The following is a 16,565-nucleotide window of genomic DNA, read 5'->3' on the forward strand; positions in this document are numbered from 1 at the left end:
TCGCCATCCCTGGCCTAGCGCATAGTAGGTGTGCAGGAAGTTTTTGTAGATTTGAATCCTCCATAGGGGTTAGGTTTTCTATGTAGTTCTCAGCCTTGGCCACACACTGACCTCCACCTAGGGGAGCTTTAAACATTGCTGGTCACTGGGCCCCACCCCCAGAGAGACTAACTTAACGACTTGGGCATGGCCTGTGACGTCATAGGCGTGGCCTGTTATGTCCTAGGCATGGCCTGTTATGAGTATGTCCTGGGAATGGTCTGTTATGTCCTAGGCATGTCCTGTTATGACTATGTCCTGGGTGTGGCCTGGTCTTGGAGACTTGATAGCTCCCTAGAGTCCCAAGTACAGCCCCGGCTAAGAACACTAGGCTGGTGCCTATGATAAAAAAATCTGAGCGGCAAAGGCAAATCCCTCTTTCATATCCCACAGGGAGGCTGATGTTGGAGACCCACTCGCCCGCTCTCTTTTCCCTCAGTGTTGGGATTGGATATCCGTTTCTCCCACTGAAGAACCTTGGCTGGCGGGCACTGCGGGGTCAAGGCATTTGAAATACGTATCTCTGAATGCAAGGATCACACTTGGGGGTGATGGCACAGGGTGAGATGCTCACGGCACGAGGGGCGCACGGGATGTGAGGGCTCATGCACATACCTGGGTGCACCTGCCCTTTCACCTCCCTCTCCTCGCCCACCTCCTCTCGTCCATTCCTCTCCCATCTTTAGATCTCAGCTTGGCCACTTCCTCCAGGAAGCCTTCTCTGACTACCCCGGGGTGGGGGTGGGGGGTAAGCAGGTTCCTTGGTCCTATGCTAGCAAAGAATGGTGCTCTTGTCAGAATGCAGTTGGCAGGCGTGTGAGGTGGGGGCGTGACATCTGGCGCCCCCTTCTGGGCTGGAGGTTCACTGCGGCCCTTTATTGTATGTCTGGGTCACATCACCGGGGCTCAGTTGAAATTGCAGTGAGTGAGTGCATGACTCAATGAGCAAGTGAATGAATGAATACATGCAGTTCTGCAGGCACAGGTGGTTGAGGGTCCACAATGGAGGAAAGGTGCTCTTCCGTTCCACACGGCTTCTGTGTAGACACGTTTTATCCGATTACCACGGGGGACCCTGTGGTGTGCAGTGAAACGGGGCTGTGTTTCTTAGGTCTACAATTTTCCAATAATTAGGTTTTCAGGCACGTATGTCTTGCGGTTTGAATAGGATTCAGTTATAGCTCTGTTGCTAAAGTAACCGCATACGTAAGCCCTCAAAAATGTGCTTTAATAGTGATGGGTTACTGTGAATTTGTGCTATTTAGGTAACTTGCAATATACTGGCAGGGCAATATAATTACATGGCTGGGTTATTTTTAATTTCATGGGGCAGCGTTTCTCAAGCCTCTGTCATCCAGTGCCACCTTTTTGATTTTTGCCCTGCTTGGATACCACCTCTCAGGTGTCACGAATTTAATATTTTTCTTTAAATCTCATTAAAAAATGTCAGTAAATGTACTCATGAAAAAATATCAGTAAGTGTCACTCACAAGGAAAATTGAGATGATCACAGTAAATAGAAACCAAGGATTGCTTTTCTCAACTAGAAGGTAACCACCAACTAACCCTCACCCAAAAACAGTGAAAATAAAACAATGGTATTCAATGCTAGCGAGGCACTGTTGCCTGTCTAAAGCTCCGAGCCCAATCCGTGACAGTTCCCTCTGTTATAAAGGGAGATCGGCAAGTGTTGGAGAGGGTGTTTAAGACCTGTGAGCCCTACATCGAGACTTCCTACAGGAAGTGACCAAGTTGCCATCTAAAGACGGAATAGAAATTTATGAGAATCGGTGCGAGAGGAGAGGGAGGTAAAGTTACCTTGTTTTTCTCCAGTTTTTTTAAAAATCTTTTTTCACAGTTTATTTATTTCTTGTTATTTTTTTATTGATTTCAGAGAGGAAGGGAGAGAGAGAGAGAGAGATAGAAACATCAGTGATGAGAGAGAGTCATTGATTAGCTGCCTCCTGCACGCCCCACACTGGGGATCAAGCCCAAAACCCAGGCATGTGCCCCTGGCCGGAATCAAACCCCGGACCCTTCAATCCGAAGGCTGATGTTCTATCCACTGAGCCAAACCGGCTAGGGCTCCCCAGTTCTTTCTAATAGCCACATCAAAGGGTGAGACTGAGTGAGTCTTAAGGTGGTTTTTTTTTTTTTTAACCTCAACTTAAAGTTAAGAACCACTGACAAAACACAGATACCTTTGAGGTGCAACTGACCAGGATTGGAACCCTGGTTTTACCACTTGTTTGCTCGGTGACCTGGGGCAAAGCACATCCCTTCTCTAAGTCTACATTTTCTCAGCTGGAAAATGTGACTACCATCGGCCTCAGAGGACTGGCATGAGGCTTATAAAAAGGCGTTGGAGCCTGGCCGGTGTGGCTCAGTGGTCGAGGGTTGACCTGTGAACCAGAGGAGAGGGGTTTGACCATGCAATCTGATGATCACGAAGCTTGTGGTTTTCAACAGTCGTTCGATGATTGATTCATCCCGCAAACATTTCTTGAGCATCTATTATGCACCAGAGGCCCAGATATGCATCCGATTTGTGGTCTCACGTTTATACCCATGTAAGATTCTGGAACCCTTTTGAAAATGTTGGACCTGCCTTTTCAGAAAGCCTTGTGCCACCCAGGCACACCCATGTAAATTTTATGTGGCCTCCCGGGAGGCCATCAATAGATTTCCTGGGGGGGGGGGGGGGGGGGGGAAGGGCGCGGGCACAGGTCCCAGGTTCAGAATCATTGTTATACCCTAATAAATGAAAAAAACAAAATAAAAAGATGTCATCATATTTGTGTCATTGTACTTGCATAATCCCTTGACGCTTGACTCATTATCATGAATTTTCTGCCTTTTAGTGTAAGAGTCACAGACTTTGACATTTGAGCATCAGTTTCAGCAGGAAGTCCAACAGATGTGGCCCCAGGCCTCATGGAGCCTCCAATCAGGGGAGGAATTCCCTACCTGCCCCGGACATCTGCCCCCTGGCTCTTACCAACAGCGCGTTGGGAAGAAATAGGGGGAAGTGAGCAGAAGAGGGGACATGCGAGTGGTGGAGGCATCAGGGTGCTTGGATTTCACCAGGCTTGGTGACCTCCAGTCAAGAAAGGGGCTGTGGGTGGCTGAGTTCACCATGGTTTTAAAAATTTGTATTTATTTTATTTTTTAAAAATATATTTTTATTGATTTCAGAGAGGAAGGGAGAGGGAGAGAGCGATAGAAACATCAATGATGAGAGAGAATCATTGACAGGCTGCCTCCTGCTCGCCCCCCACTGGGGATGGAGCCCGCAACCTGGGCATGTGCCCCGACTGGTAATTGAACCGTGACCTCCTGGTTCATAGGTCGACGCTCAACCGCTGAGCCGGCCGGCGTGGTTTTTATAGTATTATTTTTTTTTTAATTTATTTTTTTGCGTGGTTTTTTTAGATGCCATCAGAGCCCAGTTAGGGTTTGGGGAACCAAGATGCCTCAAATAGTGAAAACCAAGGTGGGCAGCTGTGGGCACGAAACGAATCCAAGAGCGCGGCCACCCATGATCTTCAGCTCTGGGAGGTCCACCCATGGCTTCGCGGGCAGTTTTCCATAACACACACCGGGTCTGTGACAGCAGTGAGGGTGGGCAGATCGCCCCTCCCGCCCGCCCGCCCGCCCGCCGGCCTCCAGAAGGAGTGAATCGGGCCAGACAGACATCTTTCTGGGTGAATCATTCACAGCTTCCTTCGCTGAATTCGAGATGAGCCCTCGGGCCCTCATCCCCTTCCTCTCACCCCGACATCTCAGGGAGGCATGTGGAGAGCACTGACGCAGGAGGCAGCCAGCTGCCGCCAACAGGCTAGAGAGCAGCCAGAGAGAAACCTTATTTATCAGCCTTCCAGGGCTCGGCGCCTTGGAGGGCGGCTGTCTGAGCAGGGACCAGCCCGGGAAATGAAGGAAGGTGTTGATTTAGACCGGGGCTGTCTCCTCACATGCTTCTGGTCCTGTGATTGCGGCTTTCTGACGGGTCACGGAGTGTTATAACGGATAAGAAATAGGTCCCTGGCTGGAGCTCAGGTGGTTGGGCCTTGTTTATGCACCGAAAGGCCGCTGGTTTGATTCCAGGTCTGGGCACATGCCCAGGTTGCGGGCTCAGTCCCCAGTAGGAGGCGTGCAGGAGGCAGCTGATCTATGTTCTGCTCTCACATTGATGTCCCCCCCGCCTCTCTCCCTTCCTCTCTCTAAAAATCAATTTTAAAAATATATTTTTTTAAAGGATAGGAGCTAGGAAATGATTGAGAGTCTATGTTCCAGGTACTATGCTAAGTGCTTGATATGGGTTAACCCAAGTCATTGCCACCACCACTCACTGTTACTATTACGGCCTCTGTGCCCTCTATTATCACCTCTCTGAGGCACAGAGAGGTTAAGCCACTTGCCTTAGGTCACACAGCTGGTAAGCGGTAGGGCAGGATTCAGACCTACACTGTGCTCTCAATGACCTCGGTTGCTACCTGGAAGCCCTCGGGGGGGGGGGGGGGCGGGAGTCTTTTCTGTATCATCTGATAGGACATGGGCCCTGATGAATGAAAAGGCCCTCGCGAGCCAGGCCCCAGGCCCCCTGCTTGAGAATCGTGACCCCTCTGGCTCCTGGGTCGTGGGGAGATTCTAGGAGGCAGTCCTGTGGGGCTGGGCTTTCCTGGCTGCTCCGGAAATATTTTAATGTTTATAGAGCTGGTACAAGTCCTTCAGCTGTGCCTGCCAGGCGGGGTGGGAGCACGTGGGTGACCAGAAACCAGGGGCACCTGCGTGCCCGGGGGACGTGCCAGATGAGGAGGATCTGAGGTCTGGGACCCCCAGGCGTCACCCACCCGGGCCCAGGGCCAGGGCCCCCACCCCTCCCGTCTCTCCTCAGAGGCGGCCGCCTGAGTTTTGGGCTGGTCTCTGAGTCAGAGGCTCCGGCAGGAAAATAAACTTTCTGTACTAAGAGGAGGAGGGTGAAGCTCACTTTTCAAAAATAGGAGAAGCAGCCCCGTTGCTATGACGAATTCCTCGTGTTGCTCCGTGTTTTTTAAAATTTTTATTTTTTTAATGACCCACATAAAAAGGTACATACGGCGTCCTTGTAAAAATCCATGGAAAAATCTCCCTCTGAAGCCTGATTTGAGTGAGGCCCGAGGAGCCGGGGGGCCGGGAGAGCCTGTTTGAAGGCCATGGAAGGCTCTGGGGTCGCTGGCATTTTGAGGACCCCACCCGCACCGTGGCAAAACTCAAAATGTCCCTCCAGGTCCCCGGACACATGCCAACGTCTACAAACAGCTGAAAAGGTTTTACAATACTTCAGACGACATAGGGCTGTATGGGATGGACTTTCGTTGGAGGACAGAGCGGGAGGAGGAAGGCCAACACCTCCCACCCCCCTGCCGCCCCCCAGGTCCGGGGCAGGCATCGCCAATCAATCACCGTGCTCTTTCCAGCCGGGCCTGGCTGTGACCTGGGATCCCCTGAACGCAGAGCTCCCGGGTTCCAGGACCAACCGACTGGAGTGGAGCGTCAGGATGAAGCTGGCCCGATCGGTGTGGCTCCGTGGTTGGGAGTCGACCTATGAGCCAGGGGGTCACAGTTCCCGGTCAGGGCACACGCCTGGGTTGCAGGCTTGGGCCCCAGTGTGGGGCGTGCAGGAGGCAGCTGATCAATGATTCTCTCCCATCATTGATGTCTCATCTCTCCCTCTCCCTTCCTTTCTCAAATCAATAATATATACATATTAAAGATGAAGCTTGATCCGAAATCTGGGAACTATAGATTCCAAGGGAATGAACAGAGGCCTCTTAAATGCCCTGTAGGCCACTACCTCTCTCTCAGGCCCCAATATCCCTACGTCAGGCCTTAGTTTCCAAAATCCTGTTAAAAAGCCATATCCCACCCTCCCAACCCCTTTTCACTCCCAGGAAGAAAATGCCAAACTTACCCAAGTGCAGAATGGTGGCACTGATGGTCTCCGTTCTTCAGGGGGGCGGTGGGGTTCTGTGCTCCATCCCCCACCCCTGGCATCCAGAGGCCTGGCCGGCCCGGAGCCACATGTGGCTCCCAGCTGATCAAGCCTCATCACAGCCTGGGGCTGCAGGTGAGGCCCGCAGCAGTGCACGGAAGCGGGGAGAGGCACTTCCCATAAGCCCATCTGTTCTAGGCCATTAGGCAGACGCGAGCAGAGCCAGGACGGCGGGCCAGGTACGGAGGGTACCTAGCAAAGAGCAAAGCTGGGAAAACAAGGACCTCCCCCCGGGTGACCGTTCCTCCCCTAGCATCTCCTGGTCCTGCAGTTGGGACCCCCTGACCCTCCTCCTTAAAGGTAACATCTGGGCCTTAGTTGCATTTCAGCTCCAGCCCCAGCAACGCAGCAAAACCAGACGCTGCCTCAGGACCAGCTGCCTTGACTAATGACCCCCTGCCCTGGCCCCGGCCAATCAGTGGAGACCTGGACCCTGAAAGCTGATGGATATGCTGATGAAACCTCCCCTAAGATTCCCACCAGCAAGAGAGAAAAATACCCTCGAACAAAGGGCCACCGCACCTGCTCCACCTGCCTCCCCACCCCCGGGGGAGCACGCCCACGCCATTCCCTCCCCCCTTCTTCCCTCTAAGGGACCCCAGGAGACTTGCAACCAGGGGAGCCATGGGCAGCGGCAGCTCGTCCAGGGATCACCCCTGAACCTGCCTCCAAGGCCCCCTTTTCTCTGACTTCTCGTGACCTAAGCAGCCCAGCCGCGAGGCTCTCCCATTGTTCCTTCTGTGCCCTCCCTGTTTCACTGTCCTATGTGTGTTGTTGCCGTGGCCAATCAGTTCTTGCTTCCTTTGGTAACACATCCACAGGTGGGGCTCCCCTGGCTCCCCTCCCAGGATCCCCCAAGTGTGCTTGATTTTCCAGAAAGGCTGGCTGCCCACTCCTCCTCCCTCTTCCTCCCTCTTCTCCACCTCTCCATCCTTACCTCCCTCTCCTCCTCTTCCTCCTTCACTCCTCCTCCTCTCTCCTCCTCCCACAGCAGGTGAGGAAATCGAGGCTCGGAGAGGCGAAAGGACTTGCCCCCATCACAGGGGTCACAAGGGTGGAGACAGGGGTTCAGTCAGATCTGGTCTATCTGACCTCAAAGCCCTCCTCCTCCTCCTCCTCCTCTTTTCTTTTTAAATATATATTTTTTAATTGATTTCAGAGAGAAAGAAACATCAACGATGAGAGAGAACCATCAATCGGCTGCCTCTTGCACGCCCCCTACTGGGGGTCCAGCCCGCAACCCAGGCATGTGCCCTGATCTGGAATGGCACCGTGACCTCCTGGTTCATAGGTCAACGCTCAACCACTGAGCCACGCCGGCCGGGCAAAGCCCCCCTGCTTTCCCACGATTCTGTGGCCTGACAAGAAAACGTGTTCTGGGACCCAGACTGTATTCCTAATGGAAATGTCTGTATCTGTGATTTTCAGGCTCCAGCGAGCTCCGGCTCCCCCAGCAGCTGGCTCCCCCACAGCCGGCTGGGCGCTGCCCCTGAGGGCCCCATTCTGCTGTCTGCAGTGAGGTCTGGGAGTGTGCATGCCCCCCAGGCTCCCAGGCAAGGCTGCTGCTGTGGCCCCCCTGGCCTCTGTTAGTCACGGACCTTTAGGGGGTGATGCACGGGCTCCTGTCGTGTTGTGGAATGTCCTCTCCTTTGGGCCAGGAGGCTTTGGGGCTGCTGCTCACTGCGGGGTGACCTCGGGCGAGTCCCTTGCCTTCTCCAGATCCAGTGCTCCCATCTGTACAGCAAGGCAGGATGAGACAGAAGCTCTTAGTCCGCTGGGCAAGCCTGGCAGAGGGGGTAGGAGAGGGGTCTGGAGTCAGGCTGGGTCTGACTTCTGACTCTAGGGAGCTGTGTGACCTTGGGCAAGTGACTTAACCTCTCTGTGCTTCCAGTTATTGCCTCAGAAATGAACCAGTTAGACTAGATCGTTTTTAACTGTTAATCTCACTGAATTAACAGTCGAGGATGGTGGGTAGAGAGAGGTGAGGTTCTAGGGCTGGTCAGATGGTGAAGGACACGTTCCCCCACCTGCCCAAGCCTTTGAGGTGAACCTACTCCCTCTCTCCCTCCCTCCCCCTCTCCTTCCACTCTCCCCTGCCCTCCCCTTCCCTTCCTGTTTCCTTTGCACACAAGTTATTTTCAGCAGCCTCAGCTGAATCAATCAGATCTGTGGGCATGATTGGGGCACCCTTGGCAAAACCACTTCCCCTCTGTGGCCACAGCACCCTCATCTGTGAAATGGGCGTGTGACTCCTCCCCCGGCTGCATGGACAGCGCTTGGCCCAGGGCCATGTGCTCGGTAGGCCCCCTGTCAGTTCTTTAATGTGGAGGCGAAGGGCTGGGCTCTGGAGTCAGACAGCCCGCCTGGAATCTCTTCCAACCGACCAGCTGTTGGCCCTGGACAAGTGACCTAACCTTTCTGTGGCCCAGTTTCCTCGTCGGTAAAATGGGGACAGGCGTAGTCACTGCTTCCTGGGGCTGCAGTGAGGATACGCAGCAAGGGCCCAGCACATGCCTGGCTGTCAGCCGTCTGGACGACACCGCTGATGATGGCGATGCTGATGGGATGGTGCGGACGCTAAGCCAGGCACGGTGCGGAGCTGGGGACAGAGCAGGGGACGAAATACATCCCTTCCCCAAGGAGTTCCCAGTGCAAGGGAGAGACGCCCTCACAGGCAGGGACAAGTCCACAGCCGTCAGTGCTGTGATGGGGGAGCCCAGAGCAGACCCCCTCCCCTCCCCCCAGGCAGGGAAGGCTTCCCGGGAGCTGCTCCCCAAGCTGAGACCTGAAGGGGGAGCAGAGACCCTTTGAATAATAGGAACATGTGTCCATAAGGATTTTGTATAAGAAAGTAATTGGACAAGCGTGTTCATTACAGCTAAAAAGTTGAGAATAACCGAGTCAACCACTAAGAAAGTATTAATCGAATAAGCTAGGGTGCATTGAGTCAATGAAATGATTAACAGCTGGTCAAACAGGGTGCGATCCATGTACCTGGTCACTGAATGAAGAAGCAGGTTACGACATGGCACACAGAGTGGGACTGAGTCATTTTATATTTAAATATGAAATACACGTGTGTGAGTGTGTGTGTGTGTGTGTGTGTGTGTGTGTGTGTGTGTGTGTTCATACCAGAGTGCTACTACTATGATTCATCTTGGAGGGTCAGGGCTGGGGATGAAAACAGAATTTGTCTTTAAGCCACACAGGGCCTGAATGTAGTTAAAGGTCTGATGTATTCTGCCCAGAAATGGTAAGTCACTGCCTATCCCCTATCACGTATGTGATTTTTGCTTTCCTATAACATTTAATAAAAGCAAACATGATAAAACATTGTCATCTTTGTTCATTTGATACTTAAAAAACCTCATTGCTGTTTTACTTTACAAAAAAAAAGGGAGCAAGAGGTTATCAGGCCCGAACAGGGACAGGAAGGGCACCCAGGTGGGAGGAACAGCACGCACGGAGGCCTGGGGTGAGAAGCGCCAGAGCGGTGGGACACCCGGCAGCCAGCCTCTGGAGGCCCTTGTGGGGAGCACGGTGCTTCCGCAGCTGAAGTGCTCCCCGTTTGTGCTCAGCCAGTGGGCACGGCTCCCAGCTGGGTTTGGCCGCCAAAGGGGCGGGTCGACCCCAACAGGCCTTGCCACCGGCCACCACCCAGCAGCCCAGGCCCTGGCTGGCAGGGACAGCCGCCCCGGCAGCCCCCACTCCCTGCAGCTGGCCGCCCCCGCCCGCGTTCGGCCCAGTTTCCTGCCCCTCCCTCCCGCTCCCTCCCTCCCTCCAGCTGTTTCTCTGGCGGAGTCCGTCCCTTGCAGGACAGCAGCCCCAACCAGCTCGGAGCTCAGCACAGACTGGTCTCCCCAGGAGCCTCTCAGGGGGTGAAGGTGTTCTAGGGCGGGGGCCGGGCTGCGCTCTGTGGGGCTCGAGGAGATTTTGAATGAATGGATGAACTGCTTTCCGGGCAAGCAGCCACAGCCACAGAACAGTGTGATTGGGAGAAAGAAGTCGGGAACGGGCCGCCTGCACAGCCCGGCGTGGCCTGAAGCCGAGGGGAGCCCTCAGGAAGACCTGGGTGGAACCAGCCTCAAGGTACCATGCGTGGCTTTGACCCCCCCGCAGGGGCCAGGACAGGGGCGCGCTAGTCCAGGAGAGAGGTCTTCCCCTTCGGTTCTTCTTAAAAGTTAACTTCTATCCAAATGACTGGAATTCTATCCTGATGTTCAGATTTCCAAAGGCGTGCGTGCACGTTGTAAAAACCGGCGAGCTCACCGGAATGTTAAAGGCAGGAAGCTCAGCGTTTCCCTCCGTTCCTCCGTTCATCTCACAGCAGCCCCAGGAGGGAGGTGCTTTCAGAGTCCCCATTTTGCAGGCGAGGAAACTGAGGCTCAGAGAGGGGAGGGCACGGGCTCAGGGCTGTAGGGACAGTCAGCTGGGAGGTCAAGATTGGCATGAGCCTGGTCAGTGTGGCTCGGTGGTTGAGCATCGACTTATGAACCAGGAGGTCACGGTTCAATTCCCAGTCAGGGCACAGGCCCAAGGTTGCAGGCTCCATCCTGAGCTGGGGGGCGTGCAGGAGGCAGCTGATCAATGATTCTCATCATTGATGTTTCTCTCTCTCTCTCTCTCTCTCTCTCTCTCTCTCTCTCTCTCTCTTCCTCTCTGAAATCAATTAAAAAAATTGTTTTTAAAAGGATTGGAATGAAATGAGGGTCATCACCACAGGGCAGCATCGACTCTCAGGACAGAGATGAAAGAGGGGTCCTAGCTCAGAGGTGGTCTCCCAGGTACCCTCCCCATCAGTCACTCACTCACCCTCTCACTCACGGACCCATGATGTTTGTTGGGTGCCTGCAATGTACCCGACACATGTAAGCATGTAAATGGGGATACACACACTCACTTCCCCACCCACCCCCCGCCCCCGTTTCTAAAATTAAATTTATTGGGGTGGCATTGGCTAAAACGATGGTACAGGTTTCAAGCGCACAGTTCTACCATACGTCACCTGTCTATTGCATTGTGGTTTCACACTCACTTTTCTACCTTTGTGTCTGGTCATCTTTCTTGTGCTTCACCTCGGACTGTGGGCCCCCTTCCCTGTCATCTTATTCCTCCACCATCCGAATGACGTCATGGAAAACGTGTCTTGTCTTGGGGTTTATTGAATCATTTCTCATCGGGGAGTTTCCGATTATGAATAGCGCTGCAGTGACCACTCTAGGACGACATCTTTGTGTTTGCTTGCTTTTTTCTTAATTTTCTCTCTTTTTTTTGGTGTGTGTGTGTGTGTGTGTGTGTGTGTGTGTTTAAATATATTTCTTTATTGATTTCAGAGAGGAAGGGAGAAGGAGAGAGAGATAGAAACATCAATGATGAGAGAGAATCATTGATTGGCTGCCTCCTGCACACCCCCTACTGGGGAACGAGCCCGCAACCCAGGCATGTGCCCCTGGCCGGAATCGAACCTGGGACCCTTCAGTCCTCAGGCTGACGCTCTATCCACTGAGCCAAGCCGGCCAGGGCTGTGTGTGTTTGTTTTACGGACAGTTTTCCAGAAGTGAAATTGCTGGGTCAAAGGTTTGCCTGTTTTTAAGGATGTTGAGGCTTTGGGACATATTGTCTCCACTGGTTGTGCTGGCTTGCACTTCCCTGGCCCTGTCCTGGGTGCAATATTCTCCCAGCTCTTACTAGTAAAACGTCCCTGATGAGAAAGGTGAGCTAACACGTGGCCGCCTCACTGTACATTCCTTTATCAGCACCGAGTAGCCTTTATAATCTTATCGTTCCCCTTTTTTAAAAATAATTATCCTCTTCAAGTCCATTTCCATTTTCTGTTCCCTGTTAGCTTGTTCACCTTTATCTTATTGACATTTAAGGGGTTTTTTTTGTCTATGAAAGCTCTGAACCCTTTGGCCGCGGTCTCTGTTCAAAGTTTTCCACTCCCCTCTCTATTCTCAGATGAGCACATTTTAAATGGGAAAGCCACAACAACGAGGTTTGTGGGCAAAATTACAAGAAAATAACACGTAATACTAAGTGCAGTCGGCCCTCCCTCCGTATATCTCGGGTTCCACATCTGCAGATTCAACCAACCGCAGGTCAAAAAACTTTGCGAAATAAAAAAGTGTTGCTGTTGCTGACATACACTACGTGTAATTTAGTTACAATAGATGCACCTGCATTTTTTCCTCATGATTCCCTAAACAATAGAGTATAACAACTATTTACACAGCATTTACATCGTATTAGGTGTTATAAGTCACCCAGAGATGACTCAAAGTATATGCGAGGATGTGCGTGGGTTATGCGCAAGTACCACACCGTTTTATGTGAGTGATTGAGCATTTGTGGGTTTTGGTGTCCACCGGGGTCGCGGAGCCAACCCCCCCGCGGATACGGAGGGATGCCTGTCATGCTATTGGAGGTGAGTCTGCTCACTCAGCCGGGTGTGGCTCAGAGAGGGGAGCGAGACAGCGGCCAGGCCCTGGGTCTGCTTTCTCTTTCCCCGAAGGGCCTGGCCCCCAGTTTCCCTTCTGGAATCCCCTACTTCCTTTTCAAGACCAACCTCCTTGCCGCTCTCGCTGTCTCTTTTGCTTCCTCCAACTTGCCGAAAGGAAAAACTTCTCCAAATGTCTGTGTCGCTGGAATGAACAGCATCGGCTAAGTCAGGCCTCTGCCGGCGGGAGGAAGGCGGCTTGACATTTTCTTAGAAGGTTTAACTGAAACCCGCGATGCTCAAGCCGTGTGGTGCCCGGCATTGAGAAGCCCAAGGCTGGAGTTATTGACCCCTTGGTACACAGGGACCTTCGCTGGCCTCCTCCAGCCTTCAGGGAATAGATAAACCTGGCTTTGGGTAAGTGCTTCCCTCTTTGGCTGAGCCCTTATGAAAAGTCCACTCACCTCTCCAACTGGGTCAACACCTATCCCCACTAGGCTCTCTTGGTGCCGGTACTCACCCATCACAGTGCCCATCACACTGTCTTGTAATTGCCTGTCCTGCTGTCTGTCTCCTCTGCTGGCCTGGGAGCTCCTTGAGGCCAGAACAGGTTATTATTCTCTCTGTATTCCCAGTCCCCTGCACAAGACCTAGCATGTAGCAGGTGCTCAGTTAAACGTTCATCGAATAAGGAAAGTAGCCAGGCCTCAGTTTCACCATCTGCAAAATGGGATGAGGGAGCTCGACTAAAGTCTCATCTCTTAGATGTTTACTTAATAACTCCTGTCAGTTGGCAAACCATGTTATTGCTATAATTTTCTCGAATCCTCAGCATGGCTATGATGATAAAGGTGCTATTCATACGTCTGTTTGACAGATTAGGAAACTGAGTCCCAGAGAGGGGTTCTGATGCTAGGCCACCATGAAAGGCCATAGAGCACGATGGCTATGGGGTTGGGTTCTGTTGGGTGGGTTTGATCCTGGCCTGCCACCTGCCACCTTAGTGACAGAGAACAAGTTATGCCTTATCTTTATACCTCAGTTTCCTCATCTATAAAATGGGAGTATGAATAGTAATTCCCTCCTAGCATTATTAAAAGATTAAATGAGATGATAGATGAGGAGCACGTAGCAGAGGGCTTGTCATGTAGCAAGGGCTTTAGAAACATTAGCTATTATTCTGTTATCATTTCTATACCACCATGCTATCTACACCCGTGACACCCATGGGAGCCAAGTAGAAATAATTATTGATTTCTTTACCAGTCGATCATTAATGCCCAGGTTCCTGCCAGTGTCCAAGAAAACCAAAAGCCGATTTCATTCTCTTTGAGCTATGCTTGCACAGGTGCAGTTATCAGTGCCAGTTTTGAGGCTACGAAATAGACTCAAGACTTCTCCTAGTGGAATCCTGGGATTATTGACATGAGGATCAATAATCAGGAGAATCATGAGTATTTCTTAAAGCTTCATTTTTCTGAGTCAGAATATCGGAGGGTAAGCTGTGCAAAGTCCGCATTTGGAAGTCACTTCACGGAGGAGTCTGATGCACCCCAAAACCTAAGAACCATTGCGCTAGAGTAGTTGACTGTCTCTTTTCCTTGCCTTTGCCCAGGTCTCCGGGTTCTTCACTGCACACCGAGGTTTTTTTTTTTCCTTTCTAAGCAAATATATATGTACTTTTTGCAAGTTATACCCTGTGTCAGCAGTTGAGGTCAGGCGGCATGCTGGAGAAGAAGTGAAACTTTGTTGTGTTGTGCCACAGAAAGCAGATTCTGTGCAGACTTGGGAAGTTTCTTAAGCCACAGAATCCTTCTCTCCAATGAAAATATATGGGGGAAACAGATAAAGGTGGTGCTATCCTAACTGAAATAGGAGTGGAGGGCTCCAGGCTTCAGCTCACTAAGCATCACTCTCACTGCTAAAGGACCTTAAAGAATCATGTTAGCTCTGTGGAGCAGGGTGAAGCTTGCAGACCTACTCCCAACTGTTAGGAGACCAAAGTTCTTGACCTTTGCTGAATATGCTCTGTGACCTTGGGCAGCGTACTCTCTGGCCATAATCATTTGTACATAAGGAGGCTGACTGTTGTATTTGTCAGGGGAGTAGCTGTCGTAACGGATAGACCCAAACGCGTATCATGGCTCAAACAAACAGGCGTTTATTATAAGGCAGGCATTTCTGGATGGAGGGTGCTCCTCTTCCAGGCGGCGATTCAGGGACCCATCTCATGTCCCTACTGTCCCCATGGACACCGTCGCTGAGGAAGGAAAGCATGGAGGTAGCCTGCTTGCTTCTGAACTGCCTTCCGCCACACCTAAGAACTAATCATGTGGCCAAGGGGGCTGGGAAACGGAGTTCCTAGCCAGGGTGGCTTCTTCCCAGCGATAGCTGTTTACTGTGGAGGGGAGATTGGTTTTTGTGACATCTGGCTGTCTCGGCCACAGATTTGGTGGCTCCTTGGGTCTCTTCCATTCTCTGATTCTCAGTCTACATTTTTGTCAATCCCCATCCAACATGCCGAGGAAATTCCTACATTCCAGGCCCCTCAACATGGATTTCCCTGGAACTTAGTCAACAGCTGTCCTCTTTCCATTCTGGAAAAAGGAAGCAAGAATAACAATTTTATGGAGCACAGCACATTTATCGAGCCAAAGCTTTTCATCTCCATGATCTCACTTAATCCCCTGACAACCCTGTAGAGAAAAGTTTCAGGATTATCATCCCCATTTTACAGATGGAGAAAAGGAGGCTCAGACAGGACAAGGGGTCTTCCCAAGGTCACATAGGTCATAAGCAAAGGAACTGGGATTTGAACTCAGAAAATCCTACTCCTGCCCTAGGGTCTCATTGCCTGTGCATATGTATGCCAACACATGTGTACACGCAGGTGTGTGTGTGTAGTTAAGTCAGGGTTTTCTTTGGGCTGTATCCCCCCCAGGGCTGGGCACTGGGGAAGTGGAAATGCAGGGATCATGACCCAAGTCCCTAGAAGGAGCCAAACTTACTGATTATAAGGCAGCTGGGTGTTGTTCTTGCCGAGGAAGCCCAGGGCATCAGGGGCTCCTGGATGACGCTGAGGTCTGGATCAAGACAGGCACATAGTGGGTGCTTGGGATCGACTTCCTGTACGAATAAGCCTGCGGAGGAGGAAAGTTCTATGAATGTGAGAACTTCAGATGAGTCAGGCCCAGTTCCTGTTCTTACGGCCTTCAAAGGAGGGGAAGCAAACTTACGACATATATTTTCATTTATTCACCCGCCCCCCCCCCCCAAAAAAAAACACATGCGTTCAGACCTTCTGTGTGTCTGGTACTCCGTAAGGCCGAACGACGAAAAAGACAGGATTACTTGCCCCCATGTGAGAGATGAAAAGAGTGAGGCCCTGATGGGTTAAGGTCATTTGGTGGGACTAGGACCTGGGCCGCTGGGTTCCCAGTCTAAGACTCTTTTCATGCTTCTTGGGCAAGGGGCCGGGCCGGGCCTGGGATGCAAGGAAGGAAGGTTGGCAGCCACTCTGCGCTGCTTCTGGACTCCAGGACATGCTGGTTTCAGGCAAAATTAGGAAACTTAGTTTTACTTCTCTTTTGGAACCTCCCTGTTTTTGCAATGTTGGGCACAAGCCTGGTAGAGAAGGAGTAGAGTGTCTTGCCGCGCTGGATGGAACCGGGGGCAATGATTCTAAGGGGTACGGGGTGCTGTCGAAGACAGAGATACCAATGTCTGCTTGGCATCTGTTGACACAGAACATGGTCATACTGGTCTAGGGTTCAGATCCCAGCTCTGCCCCTTAACCTCCTGTGGCCTCAGTGTCCCCATCGGTACAATGGGCACAATCTCAGTGCCCACTTCATAGGGTCCTTGTGGGATTAAATGACTTACTACCCTTAAAGCACTGAGGACAGCTCAAGGTCAGCCCAATGAAAGCCTTTCTATTTTGATTCTCAGGGAAACAGGCATTGAGATGGGCCTTTGCACATCTGGGCTGATGAGGGCAGATGGCGCCCGGTGCCTTCAGTTTCCTAGGCCAGTCTCCTGGCTTCATGCCTCGCCCCATGG

The 16,565-nt window shown here is 51.9% G+C and overlaps 1 protein-coding gene across 2 annotated transcripts in view; it reads left to right on the forward strand.

Annotated features, from left to right (window-relative positions):
* Positions 1 to 9,867: 9,867 nt before the first annotated feature.
* The window catches only part of CMKLR1 (chemerin chemokine-like receptor 1), a 29,950-nt gene continuing 23,252 nt past the window's right edge, over positions 9,868 to 16,565 (forward strand). Inside the window, exon 1 of one of the 2 annotated variants that reach the window (XM_059677202.1) lies at positions 9,868 to 10,159. The gene's annotated coding sequence lies outside the window, so the exon portion shown is untranslated. Of the gene's footprint in view, positions 10,160 to 12,577; positions 12,924 to 16,565 lie in introns of those variants that run through there. The other variant, XM_059677203.1, reaches the window with a different exon arrangement.

Source organism: Myotis daubentonii, chromosome 19 (assembly GCF_963259705.1).
Source record: "Myotis daubentonii chromosome 19, mMyoDau2.1, whole genome shotgun sequence".
Lineage (NCBI taxonomy): Eukaryota > Metazoa > Chordata > Mammalia > Chiroptera > Vespertilionidae > Myotis > Myotis daubentonii.